Source organism: Gadus macrocephalus, chromosome 6 (genome assembly GCF_031168955.1).
Source record: "Gadus macrocephalus chromosome 6, ASM3116895v1".
In the NCBI taxonomy this organism is placed as follows: Eukaryota; Metazoa; Chordata; class Actinopteri; order Gadiformes; family Gadidae; genus Gadus; species Gadus macrocephalus.
Window position 1 is genome coordinate 664521 of NC_082387.1, and position 27974 is coordinate 692494.

General features: G+C 44.9%; 17 non-coding genes across 17 annotated transcripts; all 17 read right to left on the bottom strand.

The window, feature by feature from the left end:
• Positions 1-350: 350 nt before the first annotated feature.
• On the bottom strand, positions 351-423 carry trnav-cac (transfer RNA valine (anticodon CAC)). Its single transcript has one exon. It is a non-coding gene; the product is annotated as a tRNA-Val (tRNA).
• A 429-nt stretch (positions 424-852) lies between these two features.
• On the bottom strand, positions 853-925 carry trnav-aac (transfer RNA valine (anticodon AAC)). The gene has a single exon. It is a non-coding gene; the product is annotated as a tRNA-Val (tRNA).
• Positions 926-5415: 4490 nt separating this feature from the next.
• On the bottom strand, positions 5416-5488 carry trnav-cac (transfer RNA valine (anticodon CAC)). Its single transcript has one exon. It is a non-coding gene; the product is annotated as a tRNA-Val (tRNA).
• Positions 5489-6511: 1023 nt separating this feature from the next.
• On the bottom strand, positions 6512-6584 carry trnav-uac (transfer RNA valine (anticodon UAC)). The gene has a single exon. It is a non-coding gene; the product is annotated as a tRNA-Val (tRNA).
• A 237-nt stretch (positions 6585-6821) lies between these two features.
• trnav-cac (transfer RNA valine (anticodon CAC)) lies at positions 6822-6894 on the bottom strand. Its single transcript has one exon. It is a non-coding gene; the product is annotated as a tRNA-Val (tRNA).
• Positions 6895-8358: 1464 nt separating this feature from the next.
• On the bottom strand, positions 8359-8431 carry trnav-cac (transfer RNA valine (anticodon CAC)). The gene has a single exon. It is a non-coding gene; the product is annotated as a tRNA-Val (tRNA).
• A 429-nt stretch (positions 8432-8860) lies between these two features.
• On the bottom strand, positions 8861-8933 carry trnav-aac (transfer RNA valine (anticodon AAC)). The gene has a single exon. It is a non-coding gene; the product is annotated as a tRNA-Val (tRNA).
• A 1118-nt stretch (positions 8934-10051) lies between these two features.
• On the bottom strand, positions 10052-10124 carry trnav-cac (transfer RNA valine (anticodon CAC)). Its single transcript has one exon. It is a non-coding gene; the product is annotated as a tRNA-Val (tRNA).
• Positions 10125-10553: 429 nt separating this feature from the next.
• trnav-aac (transfer RNA valine (anticodon AAC)) lies at positions 10554-10626 on the bottom strand. The gene has a single exon. It is a non-coding gene; the product is annotated as a tRNA-Val (tRNA).
• A 2641-nt stretch (positions 10627-13267) lies between these two features.
• trnav-cac (transfer RNA valine (anticodon CAC)) lies at positions 13268-13340 on the bottom strand. Its single transcript has one exon. It is a non-coding gene; the product is annotated as a tRNA-Val (tRNA).
• A 429-nt stretch (positions 13341-13769) lies between these two features.
• Positions 13770-13842, bottom strand: trnav-aac (transfer RNA valine (anticodon AAC)). The gene has a single exon. It is a non-coding gene; the product is annotated as a tRNA-Val (tRNA).
• A 2631-nt stretch (positions 13843-16473) lies between these two features.
• Positions 16474-16546, bottom strand: trnav-cac (transfer RNA valine (anticodon CAC)). The gene has a single exon. It is a non-coding gene; the product is annotated as a tRNA-Val (tRNA).
• A 931-nt stretch (positions 16547-17477) lies between these two features.
• Positions 17478-17550, bottom strand: trnav-aac (transfer RNA valine (anticodon AAC)). The gene has a single exon. It is a non-coding gene; the product is annotated as a tRNA-Val (tRNA).
• A 1957-nt stretch (positions 17551-19507) lies between these two features.
• On the bottom strand, positions 19508-19580 carry trnav-aac (transfer RNA valine (anticodon AAC)). The gene has a single exon. It is a non-coding gene; the product is annotated as a tRNA-Val (tRNA).
• Positions 19581-21200: 1620 nt separating this feature from the next.
• trnav-aac (transfer RNA valine (anticodon AAC)) lies at positions 21201-21273 on the bottom strand. The gene has a single exon. It is a non-coding gene; the product is annotated as a tRNA-Val (tRNA).
• A 4992-nt stretch (positions 21274-26265) lies between these two features.
• Positions 26266-26338, bottom strand: trnav-aac (transfer RNA valine (anticodon AAC)). Its single transcript has one exon. It is a non-coding gene; the product is annotated as a tRNA-Val (tRNA).
• A 1001-nt stretch (positions 26339-27339) lies between these two features.
• trnav-aac (transfer RNA valine (anticodon AAC)) lies at positions 27340-27412 on the bottom strand. Its single transcript has one exon. It is a non-coding gene; the product is annotated as a tRNA-Val (tRNA).
• Between the last annotated feature and the right edge of the window lie 562 nt (positions 27413-27974).

Sequence of the window (27974 nt, forward strand, 5' to 3'; positions counted from 1 at the left end):
TAAAGCAGGAGAATTTAAACATTACATTTGTAAGTAATGCTGTTTCCGCCCGGTCTTGAACCGGGGACCTTTCGCGTGTAAGGCGAACGTGATAACCACTACACTACGGAAACCTGTGAGTTTGAAAAAAAACCTAGAAAAAATTGTCATTAGAAGCACCCGCATGAACAGGTTTTCCGCGTTGGTTTAAATACTTAATAATATGACGAGGCTATCGCTTCAAGAGGTGGCGTGGTGCCAAGTAGACGCTGCTGAAGGTTCTGTTCAAGATAGACTCTTCACGAACAGCTTCTTGATAGTAAAGCAGGAGAATTTAAACATTAACTTTGTATACCTCAAATAAGTAATGCTGTTTCCGCCCGGTTTCGAACCGGGGACCTTTCGCGTGTGAGGCGAACGTGATAACCACTACACTACGGAAACACATATACGGATAATCTGGCAACCCATCAGAATCCCGTCAGAGTGGTCAGGTGTGAATGTAAGTGGTTATATCATACATATTTGAAACATATTATCCTAAACATCCATTCGCCCATCTGCTACAGCGGTGAACAATGCCAGCACGCTAGGCCTCAATTGTAAAGTCGTAACGACTGCGGCCAAAGCCCGCCACGACATGCCAATGGCCTACGAACCGTGCATTGCATGCTAGACGATCCAGGATGAGACGGTTACCCCAGAAGTCCATGCTGGAGAGGTGCACGTAGAAGATTCAGTAACGCTAGGCAAATCAGGAAAGGAGGTTGACACCCAGACACTTCTAAGAACTTCTCACAACTAGAGTTTGAGTTTAACTTTCATACAGTCTATGCTCTCAACTACGAGCGCTAAACACAAATACTATCACCATGTTTCCGCCCGGTCTCGAACCGGGGACCTTTCGCATGTTAGGCGAACGTGATAACCACTACACTACGGAAACCAGTTAGTTTGACCAAAACCCTGGAAAATGTTGTCAGCAGAAGCTCCCGCATTAACAGGTTTTCAGCGCAGGTTTAAACACTTAATAATATGACGAGGCTATCGGTTGAAGAGGTGGCGGGGTGCCAAGTAGACGCTGCTGCTTGATAGTAAAGCAGGAGAATTTAAACATTAACTTTGTATATCTCAAAACAATGAAACTGTTTCCTCTCGGTTTCGAACCGGTGACCTTTTGCATGTCAGGCGTACGTAATAACCACTATACTAAGGAAACCGATTTAATTGAGCTAAACCCTAGATAATTTTGTTATCGGAAGCTCCCGCATGAACAGGTTTTCAGCACAGGTTTAAACACTTAATAATATGACGAGGCTATCGGTTGAAGAGGTGGCGGGGTGCCAAGTCAGACTTTTCCAGAATAGATGCTTGATAGTAAAGCAGGAGAATTTAAACATTAAATTTGTAAGTAATGCTGTTTCCGCCCGGTCTTGAACCGGGGACCTTTCGCGTGTAAGGCGAACGTGATAACCACTACACTACGGAAACCTGTGAGTTTGAAAAAAAACCTAGAAAAAATTGTCATTAGAAGCACCCGCATGAACAGGTTTTCCGCGTTGGTTTAAATACTTAATAATATGACGAGGCTATCGGTTCAAGAGGTGGCGTGGTGCCAAGTAGACGCTGCTGAAGGTTCTGTTCAAGATAGACTCTTCACGAACAGCTTCTTGATAGTAAAGCAGGAGAATTTAAACATTAACTTTGTATACCTCAAAAAAGTAATGCTGTTTCCGCCCGGTTTCGAACCGGTGACCTATCGCGTGTGAGGCGAACGTGATAACCACTACACTACGGAAACACATATATGGATAATCTGGCAACCCATCAGAATCCCGTCAGAGTGGTCAGGTGTGAATGTAAGTGGTTATATCATACATATTTGAAACATATTATCCTAAACATCCATTCGCCCATCTGCTACAGCGGTGAACAATGCCAGCACGCTAGGCCTCAATTGTAAAGTCGTAACGACTGCGGCCAAAGCCCGCCACGACATGCCAATGGCCGACGAACCGTGCATTGCATGCTAGACGATCCAGGATGAGACGGTTACCCCAGAAGTCCATGCTGGAGAGGTGCACGTAGAAGATTCAGTAACGCTAGGCAAATCAGGAAAGGAGGTTGACACCCAGACACTTCTAAGAACTTCTCACAACTAGAGTTTGAGTTTAACTTTCATACAGTCTATGCTCTCAACTACGAGCGCTAAACACAAATACTATCACCATGTTTCCGCCCGGTCTCGAACCGGGGACCTTTCGCGTGTGAGGCGAACGTGATAACCACTACACTACGGAAACACATATACGGATAATCTGGCAACCCATCAGAATCCCGTCAGAGTGGTCAGGTGTGAATGTAAGTGGTTATATCATTCATATTTGAAACATATTATCCTAAACATCCATTCGCCCATCTGCTACAGCGGTGAACAATGCCAGCACGCAAGGCCTCAATTGTAAAGTCGTAACGACTGCGGCCAAAGCCCGCCACGACATGCCAATGGCCTACGTACCGTGCATTGCATGCTAGACGATCCAGGATGAGACGGTTACCCCAGAAGTCCATGCTGGAGAGGTGCACGTAGAAGATTCAGTAACGCTAGGCAAATCAGGAAAGGAGGTTGACACCCAGACACTTCTAAGAACTTCTCACAACTAGAGTTTGAGTTTAACTTTCATACAGTCTATGCTCTCAACTACGAGCGCTAAACACAAATACTATCACCATGTTTCCGCCCGGTCTCGAACCGGGGACCTTTCGCGTGTTAGGCGAACATGATAACCACTACACTACGGAAACCAGTTAGTTTGACCCAAACCCTGGAAAATGTTGTCAGCAGAAGCTCCCGCATTAACAGGTTTTCAGCGCAGGTTTAAACACTTAATAATATGACGAGGCTATCGGTTGAAGAGGTGGCGGGGTGCCAAGTAGACGCTGCTGCTTGATAGTAAAGCAGGAGAATTTAAACATTAACTTTGTATATCTCAAAACAATGAAACTGTTTCCTCTCGGTTTCGAACCGGTGACCTTTTGCATGTCAGGCGTACGTAATAACCACTATACTAAGGAAACCGATTTAATTGAGCTAAACCCTAGATAATTTTGTTATCGGAAGCTCCCGCATGAACAGGTTTTCAGCACAGGTTTAAACACTTAATAATATGACGAGGCTATCGGTTGAAGAGGTGGCGGGGTGCCAAGTCAGACTTTTCCAGAATAGATGCTTGATAGTAAAGCAGGAGAATTTAAACATTAAATTTGTAAGTAATGCTGTTTCCGCCCGGTCTTGAACCGGGGACCTTTCGCGTGTAAGGCGAACGTGATAACCACTACACTACGGAAACCTGTGAGTTTGAAAAAAAACCTAGAAAAAATTGTCATTAGAAGCACCCGCATGAACAGGTTTTCCGCGTTGGTTTAAATACTTAATAATATGACGAGGCTATCGGTTCAAGAGGTGGCGTGGTGCCAAGTAGACGCTGCTGAAGGTTCTGTTCAAGATAGACTCTTCACGAACAGCTTCTTGATAGTAAAGCAGGAGAATTTAAACATTAACTTTGTATACCTCAAAAAAGTAATGCTGTTTCCGCCCGGTTTCGAACCGGTGACCTATCGCGTGTGAGGCGAACGTGATAACCACTACACTACGGAAACACAAATATGGATAATCTGGCAACCCATCAGAATCCCGTCAGAGTGGTCAGGTGTGAATGTAAGTGGTTATATCATACATATTTGAAACATATTATCCTAAACATCCATTCGCCCATCTGCTACAGCGGTGAACAATGCCAGCACGCTAGGCCTCAATTGTAAAGTCGTAACGACTGCGGCCAAAGCCCGCCACGACATGCCAATGGCCGACGAACCGTGCATTGCATGCTAGACGATCCAGGATGAGACGGTTACCCCAGAAGTCCATGCTGGAGAGGTGCACGTAGAAGATTCAGTAACGCTAGGCAAATCAGGAAAGGAGGTTGACACCCAGACACTTCTCACAACTAGAGTTTGAGTTTAACTTTCATACAGTCTATGCTCTCAACTACGAGCGCTAAACACAAATACTATCACCATGTTTCCGCCCGGTCTCGAACCGGGGACCTTTCGCGTGTGAGGCGAACGTGATAACCACTACACTACGGAAACACATATACGGATAATCTGGCAACCCATCAGAATCCCGTCAGAGTGGTCAGGTGTGAATGTAAGTGGTTATATGATTCATATTTGAAACATATTATCCTAAACATCCATTCGCCCATCTGCTACAGCGGTGAACAATGCCAGCACGCTAGGCCTCAATTGTAAAGTCGTAACGACTGCGGCCAAAGCCCGCCACGACATGCCAATGGCCTACGTACCGTGCATTGCATGCTAGACGATCCAGGATGAGACGGTTACCCCAGAAGTCCATGCTGGAGAGGTGCACGTAGAAGATTCAGTAACGCTAGGCAAATCAGGAAAGGAGGTTGACACCCAGACACTTCTAAGAACTTCTCACAACTAGAGTTTGAGTTTAACTTTCATACAGTCTATGCTCTCAACTACGAGCGCTAAACACAAATACTTTCACCATGTTTCCGCCCGGTCTCGAACCGGGGACCTTTCGCGTGTTAGGCGAACATGATAACCACTACACTACGGAAACCAGTTAGTTTGACCCAAACCCTGGAAAATGTTGTCAGCAGAAGCTCCCGCATTAACAGGTTTTCAGCGCAGGTTTAAACACTTAATAATATGACGAGGCTATCGGTTGAAGAGGTGGCGGGGTGCCAAGTAGACGCTGCTGCTTGATAGTAAAGCAGGAGAATTTAAACATTAACTTTGTATATCTCAAAACAATGAAACTGTTTCCTCTCGGTTTCGAACCGGTGACCTTTTGCATGTCAGGCGTACGTAATAACCACTATACTAAGGAAACCGATTTAATTGAGCTAAACCCTAGATAATTTTGTTATCGGAAGCTCCCGCATGAACAGGTTTTCAGCACAGGTTTAAACACTTAATAATATGACGAGGCTATCGGTTGAAGAGGTGGCGGGGTGCCAAGTCAGACTTTTCCAGAATAGATGCTTGATAGTAAAGCAGGAGAATTTAAACATTAAATTTGTAAGTAATGCTGTTTCCGCCCGGTCTTGAACCGGGGACCTTTCGCGTGTAAGGCGAACGTGATAACCACTACACTACGGAAACCTGTGAGTTTGAAAAAAAAACTAGAAAAAATTGTCATTAGAAGCACCCGCATGAACAGGTTTTCCGCGTTGGTTTAAATACTTAATAATATGACGAGGCTATCGGTTCAAGAGGTGGCGTGGTGCCAAGTAGACGCTGCTGAAGGTTCTGTTCAAGATAGACTCTTCACGAACAGCTTCTTGATAGTAAAGCAGGAGAATTTAAACATTAACTTTGTATACCTCAAAAAAGTAATGCTGTTTCCGCCCGGTTTCGAACCGGGGACCTTTCGCGTGTGAGGCGAACGTGATAACCACTACACTACGGAAACACATATACGGATAATCTGGCAACCCATCAGAATCCCGTCAGAGTGGTCAGGTGTGAATGTAAGTGGTTATATCATACATATTTGAAACATATTATCCTAAACATCCATTCGCCCATCTGCTACAGCGGTGAACAATGCTAGCACGCTAGGCCTCAATTGTAAAGTCGTAACGACTGCGGCCAAAGCCCGCCACGACATGCCAATGGCCTACGAACCGTGCATTGCATGCTAGACGATCCAGGATGAGACGGTTACCCCAGAGGTGCACGTAGAAGATTCAGTAACGCTAGGCAAATCAGGAAAGGAGGTTGACACCCAGACACTTCTAAGAACTTCTCACAACTAGAGTTTGAGTTTAACTTTCATACAGTCTATGCTCTCAACTACGAGCGCTAAACACAAATACTATCGCCATGTTTCCGCCCGTTCTCGAACCGGGGACCTTTCGCGTGTTAGGCGAACGTGATAACCACTACACTACGGAAACCAGTTAGTATGACCAAAACCCTGGAAAATGTTGTCAGGAGAAGCTCCCGCATTAACAGGTTTTCAGCGCAGGTTTAAACACTTAATAATATGACGAGGCTATCGGTTGAAGAGGTGGCGGGGTGCCAAGTAGACGCTGCTGAAGGTCCTGTTCCAGACAGACTTTTCCAGAATAGATGCTTGATAGTAAAGCAGGAGAATTTAAACATTAACTTTGTATATCTCAAAACAATGAAACTGTTTCCGCTCGGTTTCGAACCGGTGACCTTTTGCATGTCAGGCGTACGTAATAACCACTATACTAAGGAAACCGGTTTAATTGAGCAAAACCCTAGATAATTTTGTTATCGGAAGCTCCCGCATGAACAGGTTTTCAGCACAGGTTTAAACACTTAATAATATGATGAGGCTATCGGTTTAAGAGGTGACGTGGTGCCCAGTCGTCACTGCTGAAGGTCCTGTTCCAGACGGACTTTTCCAGAATAGATGCTTGATAGTAACGCAGGAGAATTTAAACATTAAATTTGTAAGTAATGCTGTTTCCGCCCGGTATTGAACCGGGGACCTTTCGCGTGTAAGGCGAACGTGATAACCACTACACTACGGAAACCTGTGAGTTTGAAAAAAAACCTAGAAAAAATTGTCATTAGAAGCACCCGCATGAACAGGTTTTCCGCGTTGGTTTAAATACTTAATAATATGACGAGGCTATCGGTTCAAGAGGTGGCGTGGTGCCAAGTAGACGCTGCTGAAGGTTCTGTTCAAGATAGACTCTTCACGAACAGCTTCTTGATAGTAAAGCAGGAGAATTTAAACATTAACTTTGTATACCTCAAAAAAGTAATGCTGTTTCCGCCCGGTTTCGAACCGGGGACCTTTCGCGTGTGAGGCGAACGTGATAACCACTACACTACGGAAACACATATACGGATAATCTGGCAACCCATCAAAATCCCGTCAGAGTGGTCAGGTGTGAATGTAAGTGGTTATATCATACATATTTGAAACATATTATCCTAAACATCCATTCGCCCATCTGCTACAGCGGTGAACAATGCCAGCACGCTAGGCCTCAATTGTAAAGTCGTAACGACTGCGGCCAAAGCCCGCCACGACATGCCAATGGCCTACGAACCGTGCATTGCATGCTAGACGATCCAGGATGAGACGGTTACCCCAGAAGTCCATGCTGGAGAGGTGCACGTAGAAGATTCAGTAACGCTAGGCAAATCAGGAAAGGAGGTTGACACCCAGACACTTCTAAGAACTTCTCACAACTAGAGTTTGAGTTTAACTTTCATACAGTCTATGCTCTCAACTACGAGCGCTAAACACAAATACTAACACCATGTTTCCGCCCGGTCTCGAACCGGGGACCTTTCGTGTGTGAGGCGAACGTGATAACCACTACACTACGGAAACACATATACGGATAATCTGGCAACCCATCAGAATCCCGTCAGAGTGGTCAGGTGTGAATGTAAGTGGTTATAACCACTACACTACTAACTACTAACTAACCACTACACTACGGAAACCAGTTAGTTTGACCAAAACCCTGGAAAATGTTGTCAGCAGAAGCTCCCGCATTAACAGGTTTTCAGCGCAGGTTTAAACACTTAATAATAAGACGAGGCTATCGGTTGAAGAGGTGGCGGGGTGCCAAGTAGACGCTGCTGAAGGTTCTGTTCCAGATAGACTTTTCCCGAATAGCTGCTTGATAGTAAAGCAGGAGAATTTAAACATTAACTTTGTATATCTCAAAACAATGAAACTGTTTCCGCTCGGTTTCGAACCGGTGACCTTTTGCATGTCAGGCGTACGTAATTACCACTATACTAAGGAAACCGGTTTAATTGAGCAAAACCCTAGATAATTTTGTTATCGGAAGCTCCCGCATGAACAGGTTTTCAGCACAGGTTTAAACACTTAATAATATGATGAGGCTATCGGTTTAAGAGGTGACGTGGTGCCCAGTCGTCACTGCTGAAGGTCCTGTTCCAGACAGACTTTTCCAGAATAGATGCTTGATAGTAAAGCAGGAGAATTTAAACATTACATTTGTAAGTAATGCTGTTTCCGCCCGGTCTTGAACCGGGGACCTTTCGCGTGTAAGGCGAACGTGATAACCACTACACTACGGAAACCTGTGAGTTTGAAAAAAAACCTAGAAAAAGTTGTCATTAGAAGCACCCGCATGAACAGGTTTTCCGCGTTGGTTTAAATACTTAATAATATGACGAGGCTATCGGTTCAAGAGGTGGCGTGGTGCCAAGTAGACGCTGCTGAAGGTTCTGTTCAAGATAGACTCTTCACAAACAGCTTCTTGATAGTAAAGCAGGAGAATTTAAACATTAACTTTGTATACCTCAAAAAAGTAATGCTGTTTCCGCCCGGTTTCGAACCGGGGACCTTTCGCGTGTGAGGCGAACGTGATAACCACTACACTACGGAAACACATATACGTATAATCTGGCAACCCATCAGAATCCCGTCAGAGTGGTCAGGTGTGAATGTAAGTGGTTATATCATACATATTTGAAACATATTATCCTAAACATCCATTCGCCCATCTGCTACAGCGGTGAACAATGCTAGCACGCTAGGCCTCAATTGTAAAGTCGTAACGACTGCGGCCAAAGCCCGCCACGACATGCCAATGGCCTACGAACCGTGCATTGCATGCTAGACGATCCAGGATGAGACGGTTACCCCAGAAGTCCATGCTGGAGAGGTGCACGTAGAAGATTCAGTAACGCTAGGCAAATCAGGAAAGGAGGTTGACACCCAGACACTTCTAAGAACTTCTCACAACTAGAGTTTGAGTTTAACTTTCATACAGTCTATGCTCTCAACTACGAGCGCTAAACACAAATACTATCACCATGTTTCCGCCCGGTCTCGAACCGGGGACCTTTCGCGTGTTAGGCGAACGTGATAACCACTACACTACGGAAACCAGTTAGTTTGACCAAAACCCTGGAAAATGTTGTCAGCAGAAGCTCCCGCATTAACAGGTTTTCAGGGCAGGTTTAAACACTTAATAATATGACGAGGCTATCGGTTGAAGAGGTGGCGGGGTGCCAAGTCAGACTTTTCCAGAATAGATGCTTGATAGTAAAGCAGGAGAATTTAAACATTAAATTTGTAAGTAATGCTGTTTCCGCCCGGTCTTGAACCGGGGACCTTTCGCGTGTTAGGCGAACGTGATAACCACTACACTACGGAAACCAGTTAGTTTGACCAAAACCCTGGAAAATGTTGTCAGCAGAAGCTCCCGCATTAACAGGTTTTCAGCGCAGGTTTAAACACTTAATAATATGACGAGGCTATCGGTTGAAGAGGTGGCGGGGTGCCAAGTAGACGCTGCTGAAGGTTCTGTTCCAGATAGACTTTTCCCGAATAGCTGCTTGATAGTAAAGCAGGAGAATTTAAACATTAACTTTGTATATCTCAAAACAATGAAACTGTTTCCGCTCGGTTTCGAACCGGTGACCTTTTGCATGTCAGGCGTACGTAATAACCACTATACTAAGGAAACCGTTTTAATTGAGCAAAGCCCTAGATAATTTTGTTATCGGAAGCTCCCGCATGAACAGGTTTTCAGCACAGGTTTAAACACTTAATAATATGATGAGGCTATCGGTTTAAGAGGTGACGTGGTGCCCAGTCGTCACTGCTGAAGGTCCTGTTCCAGACAGACTTTTCCAGAATAGATGCTTGATAGTAAAGCAGGAGAATTTAAACATTACATTTGTAAGTAATGCTGTTTCCGCCCGGTCTTGAACCGGGGACCTTTCGCGTGTAAGGCGAACGTGATAACCACTACACTACGGAAACCTGTGAGTTTGAAAAAAAACCTAGAAAAAATTGTCATTAGAAGCACCCGCATGAACAGGTTTTCCGCGTTGGTTTAAATACTTAATAATATGACGAGGCTATCGCTTCAAGAGGTGGCGTGGTGCCAAGTAGACGCTGCTGAAGGTTCTGTTCAAGATAGACTCTTCACGAACAGCTTCTTGATAGTAAAGCAGGAGAATTTAAACATTAACTTTGTATACCTCAAATAAGTAATGCTGTTTCCGCCCGGTTTCGAACCGGGGACCTTTCGCGTGTGAGGCGAACGTGATAACCACTACACTACGGAAACACATATACGGATAATCTGGCAACCCATCAGAATCCCGTCAGAGTGGTCAGGTGTGAATGTAAGTGGTTATATCATACATATTTGAAACATATTATCCTAAACATCCATTCGCCCATCTGCTACAGCGGTGAACAATGCCAGCACGCTAGGCCTCAATTGTAAAGTCGTAACGACTGCGGCCAAAGCCCGCCACGACATGCCAATGGCCTACGAACCGTGCATTGCATGCTAGACGATCCAGGATGAGACGGTTACCCCAGAAGTCCATGCTGGAGAGGTGCACGTAGAAGATTCAGTAACGCTAGGCAAATCAGGAAAGGAGGTTGACACCCAGACACTTCTAAGAACTTCTCACAACTAGAGTTTGAGTTTAACTTTCATACAGTCTATGCTCTCAACTACGAGCGCTAAACACAAATACTATCACCATGTTTCCGCCCGGTCTCGAACCGGGGACCTTTCGCATGTTAGGCGAACGTGATAACCACTACACTACGGAAACCAGTTAGTTTGACCAAAACCCTGGAAAATGTTGTCAGCAGAAGCTCCCGCATTAACAGGTTTTCAGCGCAGGTTTAAACACTTAATAATATGACGAGGCTATCGGTTGAAGAGGTGGCGGGGTGCCAAGTAGACGCTGCTGCTTGATAGTAAAGCAGGAGAATTTAAACATTAACTTTGTATATCTCAAAACAATGAAACTGTTTCCTCTCGGTTTCGAACCGGTGACCTTTTGCATGTCAGGCGTACGTAATAACCACTATACTAAGGAAACCGATTTAATTGAGCTAAACCCTAGATAATTTTGTTATCGGAAGCTCCCGCATGAACAGGTTTTCAGCACAGGTTTAAACACTTAATAATATGACGAGGCTATCGGTTGAAGAGGTGGCGGGGTGCCAAGTCAGACTTTTCCAGAATAGATGCTTGATAGTAAAGCAGGAGAATTTAAACATTAAATTTGTAAGTAATGCTGTTTCCGCCCGGTCTTGAACCGGGGACCTTTCGCGTGTAAGGCGAACGTGATAACCACTACACTACGGAAACCTGTGAGTTTGAAAAAAAACCTAGAAAAAATTGTCATTAGAAGCACCCGCATGAACAGGTTTTCCGCGTTGGTTTAAATACTTAATAATATGACGAGGCTATCGGTTCAAGAGGTGGCGTGGTGCCAAGTAGACGCTGCTGAAGGTTCTGTTCAAGATAGACTCTTCACGAACAGCTTCTTGATAGTAAAGCAGGAGAATTTAAACATTAACTTTGTATACCTCAAAAAAGTAATGCTGTTTCCGCCCGGTTTCGAACCGGTGACCTATCGCGTGTGAGGCGAACGTGATAACCACTACACTACGGAAACACATATATGGATAATCTGGCAACCCATCAGAATCCCGTCAGAGTGGTCAGGTGTGAATGTAAGTGGTTATATCATACATATTTGAAACATATTATCCTAAACATCCATTCGCCCATCTGCTACAGCGGTGAACAATGCCAGCACGCTAGGCCTCAATTGTAAAGTCGTAACGACTGCGGCCAAAGCCCGCCACGACATGCCAATGGCCTTCGAACCGTGCATTGCATGCTAGACGATCCAGGATGAGACGGTTACCCCAGAAGTCCATGCTGGAGAGGTGCACGTAGAAGATTCAGTAACGCTAGGCAAATCAGGAAAGGAGGTTGACACCCAGACACTTCTAAGAACTTCTCACAACTAGAGTTTGAGTTTAACTTTCATACAGTCTATGCTCTCAACTACGAGCGCTAAACACAAATACTATCACCATGTTTCCGCCCGGTCTCGAACCGGGGACCTTTCGCGTGTGAGGCGAACGTGATAACCACTACACTACGGAAACACATATACGGATAATCTGGCAACCCATCAGAATCCCGTCAGAGTGGTCAGGTGTGAATGTAAGTGGTTATATCATTCATATTTGAAACATATTATCCTAAACATCCATTCGCCCATCTGCTACAGCGGTGAACAATGCCAGCACGCTAGGCCTCAATTGTAAAGTCGTAACGACTGCGGCCAAAGCCCGCCACGACATGCCAATGGCCTACGTACCGTGCATTGCATGCTAGACGATCCAGGATGAGACGGTTACCCCAGAAGTCCATGCTGGAGAGGTGCACGTAGAAGATTCAGTAACGCTAGGCAAATCAGGAAAGGAGGTTGACACCCAGACACTTCTAAGAACTTCTCACAACTAGAGTTTGAGTTTAACTTTCATACAGTCTATGCTCTCAACTACGAGCGCTAAACACAAATACTATCACCATGTTTCCGCCCGGTCTCGAACCGGGGACCTTTCGCGTGTTAGGCGAACATGATAACCACTACACTACGGAAACCAGTTAGTTTGACCCAAACCCTGGAAAATGTTGTCAGCAGAAGCTCCCGCATTAACAGGTTTTCAGCGCAGGTTTAAACACTTAATAATATGACGAGGCTATCGGTTGAAGAGGTGGCGGGGTGCCAAGTAGACGCTGCTGCTTGATAGTAAAGCAGGAGAATTTAAACATTAACTTTGTATATCTCAAAACAATGAAACTGTTTCCTCTCGGTTTCGAACCGGTGACCTTTTGCATGTCAGGCGTACGTAATAACCACTATACTAAGGAAACCGATTTAATTGAGCTAAACCCTAGATAATTTTGTTATCGGAAGCTCCCGCATGAACAGGTTTTCAGCACAGGTTTAAACACTTAATAATATGACGAGGCTATCGGTTGAAGAGGTGGCGGGGTGCCAAGTCAGACTTTTCCAGAATAGATGCTTGATAGTAAAGCAGGAGAATTTAAACATTAAATTTGTAAGTAATGCTGTTTCCGCCCGGTCTTGAACCGGGGACCTTTCGCGTGTAAGGCGAACGTGATAACCACTACACTACGGAAACCTGTGAGTTTGAAAAAAAACCTAGAAAAAATTGTCATTAGAAGCACCCGCATGAACAGGTTTTCCGCGTTGGTTTAAATACTTAATAATATGACGAGGCTATCGCTTCAAGAGGTGGCGTGGTGCCAAGTAGACGCTGCTGAAGGTTCTGTTCAAGATAGACTCTTCACGAACAGCTTCTTGATAGTAAAGCAGGAGAATTTAAACATTAACTTTGTATACCTCAAATAAGTAATGCTGTTTCCGCCCGGTTTCGAACCGGGGACCTTTCGCGTGTGAGGCGAACGTGATAACCACTACACTACGGAAACACATATACGGATAATCTGGCAACCCATCAGAATCCCGTCAGAGTGGTCAGGTGTGAATGTAAGTGGTTATATCATACATATTTGAAACATATTATCCTAAACATCCATTCGCCCATCTGCTACAGCGGTGAACAATGCCAGCACGCTAGGCCTCAATTGTAAAGTCGTAACGACTGCGGCCAAAGCCCGCCACGACATGCCAATGGCCTACGAACCGTGCATTGCATGCTAGACGATCCAGGATGAGACGGTTACCCCAGAAGTCCATGCTGGAGAGGTGCACGTAGAAGATTCAGTAACGCTAGGCAAATCAGGAAAGGAGGTTGACACCCAGACACTTCTAAGAACTTCTCACAACTAGAGTTTGAGTTTAACTTTCATACAGTCTATGCTCTCAACTACGAGCGCTAAACACAAATACTATCACCATGTTTCCGCCCGGTCTCGAACCGGGGACCTTTCGCATGTTAGGCGAACGTGATAACCACTACACTACGGAAACCAGTTAGTTTGACCAAAACCCTGGAAAATGTTGTCAGCAGAAGCTCCCGCATTAACAGGTTTTCAGCGCAGGTTTAAACACTTAATAATATGACGAGGCTATCGGTTGAAGAGGTGGCGGGGTGCCAAGTAGACGCTGCTGCTTGATAGTAAAGCAGGAGAATTTAAACATTAACTTTGTATATCTCAAAACAATGAAACTGTTTCCTCTCGGTTTCGAACCGGTGACCTTTTGCATGTCAGGCGTACGTAATAACCACTATACTAAGGAAACCGATTTAATTGAGCTAAACCCTAGATAATTTTGTTATCGGAAGCTCCCGCATGAACAGGTTTTCAGCACAGGTTTAAACACTTAATAATATGACGAGGCTATCGGTTGAAGAGGTGGCGGGGTGCCAAGTCAGACTTTTCCAGAATAGATGCTTGATAGTAAAGCAGGAGAATTTAAACATTAAATTTGTAAGTAATGCTGTTTCCGCCCGGTCTTGAACCGGGGACCTTTCGCGTGTAAGGCGAACGTGATAACCACTACACTACGGAAACCTGTGAGTTTGAAAAAAAACCTAGAAAAAATTGTCATTAGAAGCACCCGCATGAACAGGTTTTCCGCGTTGGTTTAAATACTTAATAATATGACGAGGCTATCGGTTCAAGAGGTGGCGTGGTGCCAAGTAGACGCTGCTGAAGGTTCTGTTCAAGATAGACTCTTCACGAACAGCTTCTTGATAGTAAAGCAGGAGAATTTAAACATTAACTTTGTATACCTCAAAAAAGTAATGCTGTTTCCGCCCGGTTTCGAACCGGTGACCTATCGCGTGTGAGGCGAACGTGATAACCACTACACTACGGAAACACATATATGGATAATCTGGCAACCCATCAGAATCCCGTCAGAGTGGTCAGGTGTGAATGTAAGTGGTTATATCATACATATTTGAAACATATTATCCTAAACATCCATTCGCCCATCTGCTACAGCGGTGAACAATGCCAGCACGCTAGGCCTCAATTGTAAAGTCGTAACGACTGCGGCCAAAGCCCGCCACGACATGCCAATGGCCGACGAACCGTGCATTGCATGCTAGACGATCCAGGATGAGACGGTTACCCCAGAAGTCCATGCTGGAGAGGTGCACGTAGAAGATTCAGTAACGCTAGGCAAATCAGGAAAGGAGGTTGACACCCAGACACTTCTCACAACTAGAGTTTGAGTTTAACTTTCATACAGTCTATGCTCTCAACTACGAGCGCTAAACACAAATACTATCACCATGTTTCCGCCCGGTCTCGAACCGGGGACCTTTCGCGTGTGAGGCGAACGTGATAACCACTACACTACGGAAACACATATACGCATAATCTGGCAACCCATCAGAATCCCGTCAGAGTGGTCAGGTGTGAATGTAAGTGGTTATATCATTCATATTTGAAACATATTATCCTAAACATCCATTCGCCCATCTGCTACAGCGGTGAACAATGCCAGCACGCTAGGCCTCAATTGTAAAGTCGTAACGACTGCGGCCAAAGCCCGCCACGACATGCCAATGGCCTACGTACCGTGCATTGCATGCTAGACGATCCAGGATGAGACGGTTACCCCAGAAGTCCATGCTGGAGAGGTGCACGTAGAAGATTCAGTAACGCTAGGCAAATCAGGAAAGGAGGTTGACACCCAGACACTTCTAAGAACTTCTCACAACTAGAGTTTGAGTTTAACTTTCATACAGTCTATGCTCTCAACTACGAGCGCTAAACACAAATACTATCACCATGTTTCCGCCCGGTCTCGAACCGGGGACCTTTCGCGTGTTAGGCGAACATGATAACCACTACACTACGGAAACCAGTTAGTTTGACCCAAACCCTGGAAAATGTTGTCAGCAGAAGCTCCCGCATTAACAGGTTTTCAGCGCAGGTTTAAACACTTAATAATATGACGAGGCTATCGGTTGAAGAGGTGGCGGGGTGCCAAGTAGACGCTGCTGCTTGATAGTAAAGCAGGAGAATTTAAACATTAACTTTGTATATCTCAAAACAATGAAACTGTTTCCTCTCGGTTTCGAACCGGTGACCTTTTGCATGTCAGGCGTACGTAATAACCACTATACTAAGGAAACCGATTTAATTGAGCTAAACCCTAGATAATTTTGTTATCGGAAGCTCCCGCATGAACAGGTTTTCAGCACAGGTTTAAACACTTAATAATATGACGAGGCTATCGGTTGAAGAGGTGGCGGGGTGCCAAGTCAGACTTTTCCAGAATAGATGCTTGATAGTAAAGCAGGAGAATTTAAACATTAAATTTGTAAGTAATGCTGTTTCCGCCCGGTCTTGAACCGGGGACCTTTCGCGTGTAAGGCGAACGTGATAACCACTACACTACGGAAACCTGTGAGTTTGAAAAAAAACCTAGAAAAAATTGTCATTAGAAGCACCCGCATGAACAGGTTTTCCGCGTTGGTTTAAATACTTAATAATATGACGAGGCTATCGGTTCAAGAGGTGGCGTGGTGCCAAGTAGACGCTGCTGAAGGTTCTGTTCAAGATAGACTCTTCACGAACAGCTTCTTGATAGTAAAGCAGGAGAATTTAAACATTAACTTTGTATACCTCAAAAAAGTAATGCTGTTTCCGCCCGGTTTCGAACCGGGGACCTTTCGCGTGTGAGGCGAACGTGATAACCACTACACTACGGAAACACATATACGTATAATCTGGCAACCCATCAGAATCCCGTCAGAGTGGTCAGGTGTGAATGTAAGTGGTTATATCATACATATTTGAAACATATTATCCTAAACATCCATTCGCCCATCTGCTACAGCGGTGAACAATGCTAGCACGCTAGGCCTCAATTGTAAAGTCGTAACGACTGCGGCCAAAGCCCGCCACGACATGCCAATGGCCTACGAACCGTGCATTGCATGCTAGACGATCCAGGATGAGACGGTTACCCCAGAAGTCCATGCTGGAGAGGTGCACGTAGAAGATTCAGTAACGCTAGGCAAATCAGGAAAGGAGGTTGACACCCAGACACTTCTAAGAACTTCTCACAACTAGAGTTTGAGTTTAACTTTCATACAGTCTATGCTCTCAACTACGAGCGCTAAACACAAATACTATGACCATGTTTCCGCCCGGTCTCGAACCGGGGACCTTTCGTGTGTAAGGCGAACGTGATAACCACTACACTACGGAAACACATATACGGATAATCTGGCAACCCATCAGAATCCCGTCAGAGTGGTCAGGTGTGAATGTAAGTGGTTATATCATTCATATTTGAAACATATTATCCTAAACATCCATTCGCCCATCTGCTACGGCGGTGAACAATGCCAGCACGCTAGGCCTCAATTGTAAAGTCGTAACGACTGCGGCCAAAGCCCGCCACGACATGCCAATGGCCTACGAACCGTGCATTGCATGCTAGACGATCCAGGATGAGACGGTTACCCCAGAAGTCCATGCTGGAGAGGTGCACGTAGAAGATTCAGTAACGCTAGGCAAATCAGGAAAGGAGGTTGACACCCAGACACTTCTAAGAACTTCTCACAACTAGAGTTTGAGTTTAACTTTCATACAGTCTATGCTCTCAACTACGAGCGCTAAACACAAATACTATCACCATGTTTCCGCCCGGTCTCGAACCGGGGACCTTTCGCGTGTTAGGCGAACGTGATAACCACTACACTACGGAAACCAGTTAGTTTGACCAAAACCCTGGAAAATGTTGTCAGCAGAAGCTCCCGCATTAACAGGTTTTCAGCGCAGGTTTAAACACTTAATAATATGACGAGGCTATCGGTTGAAGAGGTGGCGGGGTGCCAAGTAGACGCTGCTGAAGGTTCTGTTCCAGATAGACTTTTCCCGAATAGCTGCTTGATAGTAAAGCAGGAGAATTTAAACATTAACTTTGTATATCTCAAAACAATGAAACTGTTTCCGCTCGGTTTCGAACCGGTGACCTTTTGCATGTCAGGCGTACGTAATAACCACTATACTAAGGAAACCGGTTTAATTGAGCAAAACCCTAGATAATTTTGTTATCGGAAGCTCCCGCATGAACAGGTTTTCAGCACAGGTTTAAACACTTAATAATATGATGAGGCTATCGGTTTAAGAGGTGACGTGGTGCCCAGTCGTCACTGCTGAAGGTCCTGTTCCAGACAGACTTTTCCAGAATAGATGCTTGATAGTAAAGCAGGAGAATTTAAACATTACATTTGTAAGTTATGCTGTTTCCGCCCGGTCTTGAACCGGGGACCTTTCGCGTGTTAGGCGAACGTGATAACCACTACACTACAGAAACCAGTTAGTTTGACCAAAACCCTGGAAAATGTTGTCAGCAGAAGCTCCCGCATTAACAGGTTTTCAGCGCAGGTTTAAACACTTAATAATATGACGAGGCTATCGGTTGAAGAGGTGGCGGGGTGCCAAGTAGACGCTGCTGAAGGTTCTGTTCCAGATAGACTTTTCCCGAATAGCTGCTTGATAGTAAAGCAGGAGAATTTAAACATTAACTTTGTATATCTCAAAACAATGAAACTGTTTCCGCTCGGTTTCGAACCGGTGACCTTTTGCATGTCAGGCGTACGTAATTACCACTATACTAAGGAAACCGGTTTAATTGAGCAAAACCCTAGATAATTTTGTTATCGGAAGCTCCCGCATGAACAGGTTTTCAGCACAGGTTTAAACACTTAATAATATGATGAGGCTATCGGTTTAAGAGGTGACGTGGTGCCCAGTCGTCACTGCTGAAGGTCCTGTTCCAGACAGACTTTTCCAGAATAGATGCTTGATAGTAAAGCAGGAGAATTTAAACATTACATTTGTAAGTAATGCTGTTTCCGCCCGGTCTTGAACCGGGGACCTTTCGCGTGTAAGGCGAACGTGATAACCACTACACTACGGAAACCTGTGAGTTTGAAAAAAAACCTAGAAAAAGTTGTCATTAGAAGCACCCGCATGAACAGGTTTTCCGCGTTGGTTTAAATACTTAATAATATGACGAGGCTATCGGTTCAAGAGGTGGCGTGGTGCCAAGTAGACGCTGCTGAAGGTTCTGTTCAAGATAGACTCTTCACAAACAGCTTCTTGATAGTAAAGCAGGAGAATTTAAACATTAACTTTGTATACCTCAAAAAAGTAATGCTGTTTCCGCCCGGTTTCGAACCGGGGACCTTTCGCGTGTGAGGCGAACGTGATAACCACTACACTACGGAAACACATATACGTATAATCTGGCAACCCATCAGAATCCCGTCAGAGTGGTCAGGTGTGAATGTAAGTGGTTATATCATACATATTTGAAACATATTATCCTAAACATCCATTCGCCCATCTGCTACAGCGGTGAACAATGCTAGCACGCTAGGCCTCAATTGTAAAGTCGTAACGACTGCGGCCAAAGCCCGCCACGACATGCCAATGGCCTACGAACCGTGCATTGCATGCTAGACGATCCAGGATGAGACGGTTACCCCAGATGTCCATGCTGGAGAGGTGCACGTAGAAGATTCAGTAACGCTAGGCAAATCAGGAAAGGAGGTTGACACCCAGACACTTCTAAGAACTTCTCACAACTAGAGTTTGAGTTTAACTTTCATACAGTCTATGCTCTCAACTACGAGCGCTAAACACAAATACTATCACCATGTTTCCGCCCGGTCTCGAACCGGGGACCTTTCGCGTGTTAGGCGAACGTGATAACCACTACACTACGGAAACCAGTTAGTTTGACCAAAACCCTGGAAAATGTTGTCAGCAGAAGCTCCCGCATTAACAGGTTTTCAGGGCAGGTTTAAACACTTAATAATATGACGAGGCTATCGGTTGAAGAGGTGGCGGGGTGCCAAGTCAGACTTTTCCAGAATAGATGCTTGATAGTAAAGCAGGAGAATTTAAACATTAAATTTGTAAGTAATGCTGTTTCCGCCCGGTCTTGAACCGGGGACCTTTCGCGTGTTAGGCGAACGTGATAACCACTACACTACGGAAACCAGTTAGTTTGACCAAAACCCTGGAAAATGTTGTCAGCAGAAGCTCCCGCATTAACAGGTTTTCAGCGCAGGTTTAAACACTTAATAATATGACGAGGCTATCGGTTGAAGAGGTGGCGGGGTGCCAAGTAGACGCTGCTGAAGGTTCTGTTCCAGATAGACTTTTCCCGAATAGCTGCTTGATAGTAAAGCAGGAGAATTTAAACATTAACTTTGTATATCTCAAAACAATGAAACTGTTTCCGCTCGGTTTCGAACCGGTGACCTTTTGCATGTCAGGCGTACGTAATAACCACTATACTAAGGAAACCGTTTTAATTGAGCAAAGCCCTAGATAATTTTGTTATCGGAAGCTCCCGCATGAACAGGTTTTCAGCACAGGTTTAAACACTTAATAATATGATGAGGCTATCGGTTTAAGAGGTGACGTGGTGCCCAGTCGTCACTGCTGAAGGTCCTGTTCCAGACAGACTTTTCCAGAATAGATGCTTGATAGTAAAGCAGGAGAATTTAAACATTACATTTGTAAGTAATGCTGTTTCCGCCCGGTCTTGAACCGGGGACCTTTCGCGTGTAAGGCGAACGTGATAACCACTACACTACGGAAACCTGTGAGTTTGAAAAAAAACCTAGAAAAAATTGTCATTAGAAGCACCCGCATGAACAGGTTTTCCGCGTTGGTTTAAATACTTAATAATATGACGAGGCTATCGCTTCAAGAGGTGGCGTGGTGCCAAGTAGACGCTGCTGAAGGTTCTGTTCAAGATAGACTCTTCACGAACAGCTTCTTGATAGTAAAGCAGGAGAATTTAAACATTAACTTTGTATACCTCAAATAAGTAATGCTGTTTCCGCCCGGTTTCGAACCGGGGACCTTTCGCGTGTGAGGCGAACGTGATAACCACTACACTACGGAAACACATATACGGATAATCTGGCAACCCATCAGAATCCCGTCAGAGTGGTCAGGTGTGAATGTAAGTGGTTATATCATACATATTTGAAACATATTATCCTAAACATCCATTCGCCCATCTGCTACAGCGGTGAACAATGCCAGCACGCTAGGCCTCAATTGTAAAGTCGTAACGACTGCGGCCAAAGCCCGCCACGACATGCCAATGGCCTACGAACCGTGCATTGCATGCTAGACGATCCAGGATGAGACGGTTACCCCAGAAGTCCATGCTGGAGAGGTGCACGTAGAAGATTCAGTAACGCTAGGCAAATCAGGAAAGGAGGTTGACACCCAGACACTTCTAAGAACTTCTCACAACTAGAGTTTGAGTTTAACTTTCATACAGTCTATGCTCTCAACTACGAGCGCTAAACACAAATACTATCACCATGTTTCCGCCCGGTCTCGAACCGGGGACCTTTCGCATGTTAGGCGAACGTGATAACCACTACACTACGGAAACCAGTTAGTTTGACCAAAACCCTGGAAAATGTTGTCAGCAGAAGCTCCCGCATTAACAGGTTTTCAGCGCAGGTTTAAACACTTAATAATATGACGAGGCTATCGGTTGAAGAGGTGGCGGGGTGCCAAGTAGACGCTGCTGCTTGATAGTAAAGCAGGAGAATTTAAACATTAACTTTGTATATCTCAAAACAATGAAACTGTTTCCTCTCGGTTTCGAACCGGTGACCTTTTGCATGTCAGGCGTACGTAATAACCACTATACTAAGGAAACCGATTTAATTGAGCTAAACCCTAGATAATTTTGTTATCGGAAGCTCCCGCATGAACAGGTTTTCAGCACAGGTTTAAACACTTAATAATATGACGAGGCTATCGGTTGAAGAGGTGGCGGGGTGCCAAGTCAGACTTTTCCAGAATAGATGCTTGATAGTAAAGCAGGAGAATTTAAACATTAAATTTGTAAGTAATGCTGTTTCCGCCCGGTCTTGAACCGGGGACCTTTCGCGTGTAAGGCGAACGTGATAACCACTACACTACGGAAACCTGTGAGTTTGAAAAAAAACCTAGAAAAAATTGTCATTAGAAGCACCCGCATGAACAGGTTTTCCGCGTTGGTTTAAATACTTAATAATATGACGAGGCTATCGGTTCAAGAGGTGGCGTGGTGCCAAGTAGACGCTGCTGAAGGTTCTGTTCAAGATAGACTCTTCACGAACAGCTTCTTGATAGTAAAGCAGGAGAATTTAAACATTAACTTTGTATACCTCAAAAAAGTAATGCTGTTTCCGCCCGGTTTCGAACCGGTGACCTATCGCGTGTGAGGCGAACGTGATAACCACTACACTACGGAAACACATATATGGATAATCTGGCAACCCATCAGAATCCCGTCAGAGTGGTCAGGTGTGAATGTAAGTGGTTATATCATACATATTTGAAACATATTATCCTAAACATCCATTCGCCCATCTGCTACAGCGGTGAACAATGCCAGCACGCTAGGCCTCAATTGTAAAGTCGTAACGACTGCGGCCAAAGCCCGCCACGACATGCCAATGGCCGACGAACCGTGCATTGCATGCTAGACGATCCAGGATGAGACGGTTACCCCAGAAGTCCATGCTGGAGAGGTGCACGTAGAAGATTCAGTAACGCTAGGCAAATCAGGAAAGGAGGTTGACACCCAGACACTTCTAAGAACTTCTCACAACTAGAGTTTGAGTTTAACTTTCATACAGTCTATGCTCTCAACTACGAGCGCTAAACACAAATACTATCACCATGTTTCCGCCCGGTCTCGAACCGGGGACCTTTCGCGTGTGAGGCGAACGTGATAACCACTACACTACGGAAACACATATACGGATAATCTGGCAACCCATCAGAATCCCGTCAGAGTGGTCAGGTGTGAATGTAAGTGGTTATATCATTCATATTTGAAACATATTATCCTAAACATCCATTCGCCCATCTGCTACAGCGGTGAACAATGCCAGCACGCAAGGCCTCAATTGTAAAGTCGTAACGACTGCGGCCAAAGCCCGCCACGACATGCCAATGGCCTACGTACCGTGCATTGCATGCTAGACGATCCAGGATGAGACGGTTACCCCAGAAGTCCATGCTGGAGAGGTGCACGTAGAAGATTCAGTAACGCTAGGCAAATCAGGAAAGGAGGTTGACACCCAGACACTTCTAAGAACTTCTCACAACTAGAGTTTGAGTTTAACTTTCATACAGTCTATGCTCTCAACTACGAGCGCTAAACACAAATACTATCACCATGTTTCCGCCCGGTCTCGAACCGGGGACCTTTCGCGTGTTAGGCGAACATGATAACCACTACACTACGGAAACCAGTTAGTTTGACCCAAACCCTGGAAAATGTTGTCAGCAGAAGCTCCCGCATTAACAGGTTTTCAGCGCAGGTTTAAACACTTAATAATATGACGAGGCTATCGGTTGAAGAGGTGGCGGGGTGCCAAGTAGACGCTGCTGCTTGATAGTAAAGCAGGAGAATTTAAACATTAACTTTGTATATCTCAAAACAATGAAACTGTTTCCTCTCGGTTTCGAACCGGTGACCTTTTGCATGTCAGGCGTACGTAATAACCACTATACTAAGGAAACCGATTTAATTGAGCTAAACCCTAGATAATTTTGTTATCGGAAGCTCCCGCATGAACAGGTTTTCAGCACAGGTTTAAACACTTAATAATATGACGAGGCTATCGGTTGAAGAGGTGGCGGGGTGCCAAGTCAGACTTTTCCAGAATAGATGCTTGATAGTAAAGCAGGAGAATTTAAACATTAAATTTGTAAGTAATGCTGTTTCCGCCCGGTCTTGAACCGGGGACCTTTCGCGTGTAAGGCGAACGTGATAACCACTACACTACGGAAACCTGTGAGTTTGAAAAAAAACCTAGAAAAAATTGTCATTAGAAGCACCCGCATGAACAGGTTTTCCGCGTTGGTTTAAATACTTAATAATATGACGAGGCTATCGGTTCAAGAGGTGGCGTGGTGCCAAGTAGACGCTGCTGAAGGTTCTGTTCAAGATAGACTCTTCACGAACAGCTTCTTGATAGTAAAGCAGGAGAATTTAAACATTAACTTTGTATACCTCAAAAAAGTAATGCTGTTTCCGCCCGGTTTCGAACCGGTGACCTATCGCGTGTGAGGCGAACGTGATAACCACTACACTACGGAAACACAAATATGGATAATCTGGCAACCCATCAGAATCCCGTCAGAGTGGTCAGGTGTGAATGTAAGTGGTTATATCATACATATTTGAAACATATTATCCTAAACATCCATTCGCCCATCTGCTACAGCGGTGAACAATGCCAGCACGCTAGGCCTCAATTGTAAAGTCGTAACGACTGCGGCCAAAGCCCGCCACGACATGCCAATGGCCGACGAACCGTGCATTGCATGCTAGACGATCCAGGATGAGACGGTTACCCCAGAAGTCCATGCTGGAGAGGTGCACGTAGAAGATTCAGTAACGCTAGGCAAATCAGGAAAGGAGGTTGACACCCAGACACTTCTCACAACTAGAGTTTGAGTTTAACTTTCATACAGTCTATGCTCTCAACTACGAGCGCTAAACACAAATACTATCACCATGTTTCCGCCCGGTCTCGAACCGGGGACCTTTCGCGTGTGAGGCGAACGTGATAACCACTACACTACGGAAACACATATACGGATAATCTGGCAACCCATCAGAATCCCGTCAGAGTGGTCAGGTGTGAATGTAAGTGGTTATATGATTCATATTTGAAACATATTATCCTAAACATCCATTCGCCCATCTGCTACAGCGGTGAACAATGCCAGCACGCTAGGCCTCAATTGTAAAGTCGTAACGACTGCGGCCAAAGCCCGCCACGACATGCCAATGGCCTACGTACCGTGCATTGCATGCTAGACGATCCAGGATGAGACGGTTACCCCAGAAGTCCATGCTGGAGAGGTGCACGTAGAAGATTCAGTAACGCTAGGCAAATCAGGAAAGGAGGTTGACACCCAGACACTTCTAAGAACTTCTCACAACTAGAGTTTGAGTTTAACTTTCATACAGTCTATGCTCTCAACTACGAGCGCTAAACACAAATACTTTCACCATGTTTCCGCCCGGTCTCGAACCGGGGACCTTTCGCGTGTTAGGCGAACATGATAACCACTACACTACGGAAACCAGTTAGTTTGACCCAAACCCTGGAAAATGTTGTCAGCAGAAGCTCCCGCATTAACAGGTTTTCAGCGCAGGTTTAAACACTTAATAATATGACGAGGCTATCGGTTGAAGAGGTGGCGGGGTGCCAAGTAGACGCTGCTGCTTGATAGTAAAGCAGGAGAATTTAAACATTAACTTTGTATATCTCAAAACAATGAAACTGTTTCCTCTCGGTTTCGAACCGGTGACCTTTTGCATGTCAGGCGTACGTAATAACCACTATACTAAGGAAACCGATTTAATTGAGCTAAACCCTAGATAATTTTGTTATCGGAAGCTCCCGCATGAACAGGTTTTCAGCACAGGTTTAAACACTTAATAATATGACGAGGCTATCGGTTGAAGAGGTGGCGGGGTGCCAAGTCAGACTTTTCCAGAATAGATGCTTGATAGTAAAGCAGGAGAATTTAAACATTAAATTTGTAAGTAATGCTGTTTCCGCCCGGTCTTGAACCGGGGACCTTTCGCGTGTAAGGCGAACGTGATAACCACTACACTACGGAAACCTGTGAGTTTGAAAAAAAAACTAGAAAAAATTGTCATTAGAAGCACCCGCATGAACAGGTTTTCCGCGTTGGTTTAAATACTTAATAATATGACGAGGCTATCGGTTCAAGAGGTGGCGTGGTGCCAAGTAGACGCTGCTGAAGGTTCTGTTCAAGATAGACTCTTCACGAACAGCTTCTTGATAGTAAAGCAGGAGAATTTAAACATTAACTTTGTATACCTCAAAAAAGTAATGCTGTTTCCGCCCGGTTTCGAACCGGGGACCTTTCGCGTGTGAGGCGAACGTGATAACCACTACACTACGGAAACACATATACGTATAATCTGGCAACCCATCAGAATCCCGTCAGAGTGGTCAGGTGTGAATGTAAGTGGTTATATCATACATATTTGAAACATATTATCCTAAACATCCATTCGCCCATCTGCTACAGCGGTGAACAATGCTAGCACGCTAGGCCTCAATTGTAAAGTCGTAACGACTGCGGCCAAAGCCCGCCACGACATGCCAATGGCCTACGAACCGTGCATTGCATGCTAGACGATCCAGGATGAGACGGTTACCCCAGAAGTCCATGCTGGAGAGGTGCACGTAGAAGATTCAGTAACGCTAGGCAAATCAGGAAAGGAGGTTGACACCCAGACACTTCTAAGAACTTCTCACAACTAGAGTTTGAGTTTAACTTTCATACAGTCTATGCTCTCAACTACGAGCGCTAAACACAAATACTATCACCATGTTTCCGCCCGGTCTCGAACCGGGGACCTTTCGCGTGTTAGGCGAACGTGATAACCACTACACTACGGAAACCAGTTAGTTTGACCAAAACCCTGGAAAATGTTGTCAGCAGAAGCTCCCGCATTAACAGGTTTTCAGGGCAGGTTTAAACACTTAATAATATGACGAGGCTATCGGTTGAAGAGGTGGCGGGGTGCCAAGTCAGACTTTTCCAGAATAGATGCTTGATAGTAAAGCAGGAGAATTTAAACATTAAATTTGTAAGTAATGCTGTTTCCGCCCGGTCTTGAACCGGGGACCTTTCGCGTGTAAGGCGAACGTGATAACCACTACACTACGGAAACCTGTAAGTTTGAAAAAAAACCTAGAAAAAATTGTCATTAGAAGCACCCGCATGAACAGGTTTTCCGCGTTGGTTTAAATACTTAATAATATGACGAGGCTATCGGTTCAAGAGGTGGCGTGGTGCCAAGTAGACGCTGCTGAAGGTTCTGTTCAAGATAGACTCTTCACGAACAGCTTCTTGATAGTAAAGCAGGAGAATTTAAACATTAACTTTGTATACCTCAAAAAAGTAATGCTGTTTCCGCCCGGTTTCGAACCGGGGACCTTTCGCGTGTGAGGCGAACGTGATAACCACTACACTACGGAAACACATAAACGAATAATCTGGCAACCCATCAGAATCCCGTCAGAGTGGTCAGGTGTGAATGTAAGTGGTTATATCATACATATTTGAAACATATTATCCTAAACATCCATTCGCCCATCTGCTACAGCGGTGAACAATGCCAGCACGCTAGGCCTCAATTGTAAAGTCGTAACGACTGCGGCCAAAGCCCGCCACGACATGCCAATGGCCTACGAACCGTGCATTGCATGCTAGACGATCCAGGATGAGACGGTTACCCCAGAAGTCCATGCTGGAGAGGTGCACGTAGAAGATTCAGTAACGCTAGGCAAATCAGGAAAGGAGGTTGACACCCAGACACTTCTCACAACTAGAGTTTGAGTTTAACTTTCATACAGTCTATGCTCTCAACTACGAGCGCTAAACACAAATACTATCGCCATGTTTCCGCCCGGTCTCGAACCGGGGACCTTTCGCGTGTTAGGCGAACGTGATAACCACTACACTACGGAAACCAGTTAGTTTGACCAAAACCCTGGAAAATGTTGTCAGGAGAAGCTCCCGCATTAACAGGTTTTCAGCGCAGGTTTAAACACTTAATAATATGACGAGGCTATCGGTTGAAGAGGTGGCGGGGTGCCAAGTAGACGCTGCTGAAGGTCCTGTTCCAGACAGACTTTTCCAGAATAGATGCTTGATAGTAAAGCAGGAGAATTTAAACATTAACTTTGTATATCTCAAAACAATGAAACTGTTTCCGCTCGGTTTCGAACCGGTGACCTTTTGCATGTCAGGCGTACGTAATAACCACTATACTAAGGAAACCGGTTTAATTGAGCAAAACCCTAGATAATTTTGTTATCGGAAGCTCCCGCATGAACAGGTTTTCAGCACAGGTTTAAACACTTAATAATATGATGAGGCTATCGGTTTAAGAGGTGACGTGGTGCCCAGTCGTCACTGCTGAAAGTCCTGTTCCAGACAGACTTTTCCAGAATAGATGCTTGATAGTAAAGCAGGAGAATTTAAACATTAAATTTGTAAGTAATGCTGTTTCCGCCCGGTCTTGAACCGGGG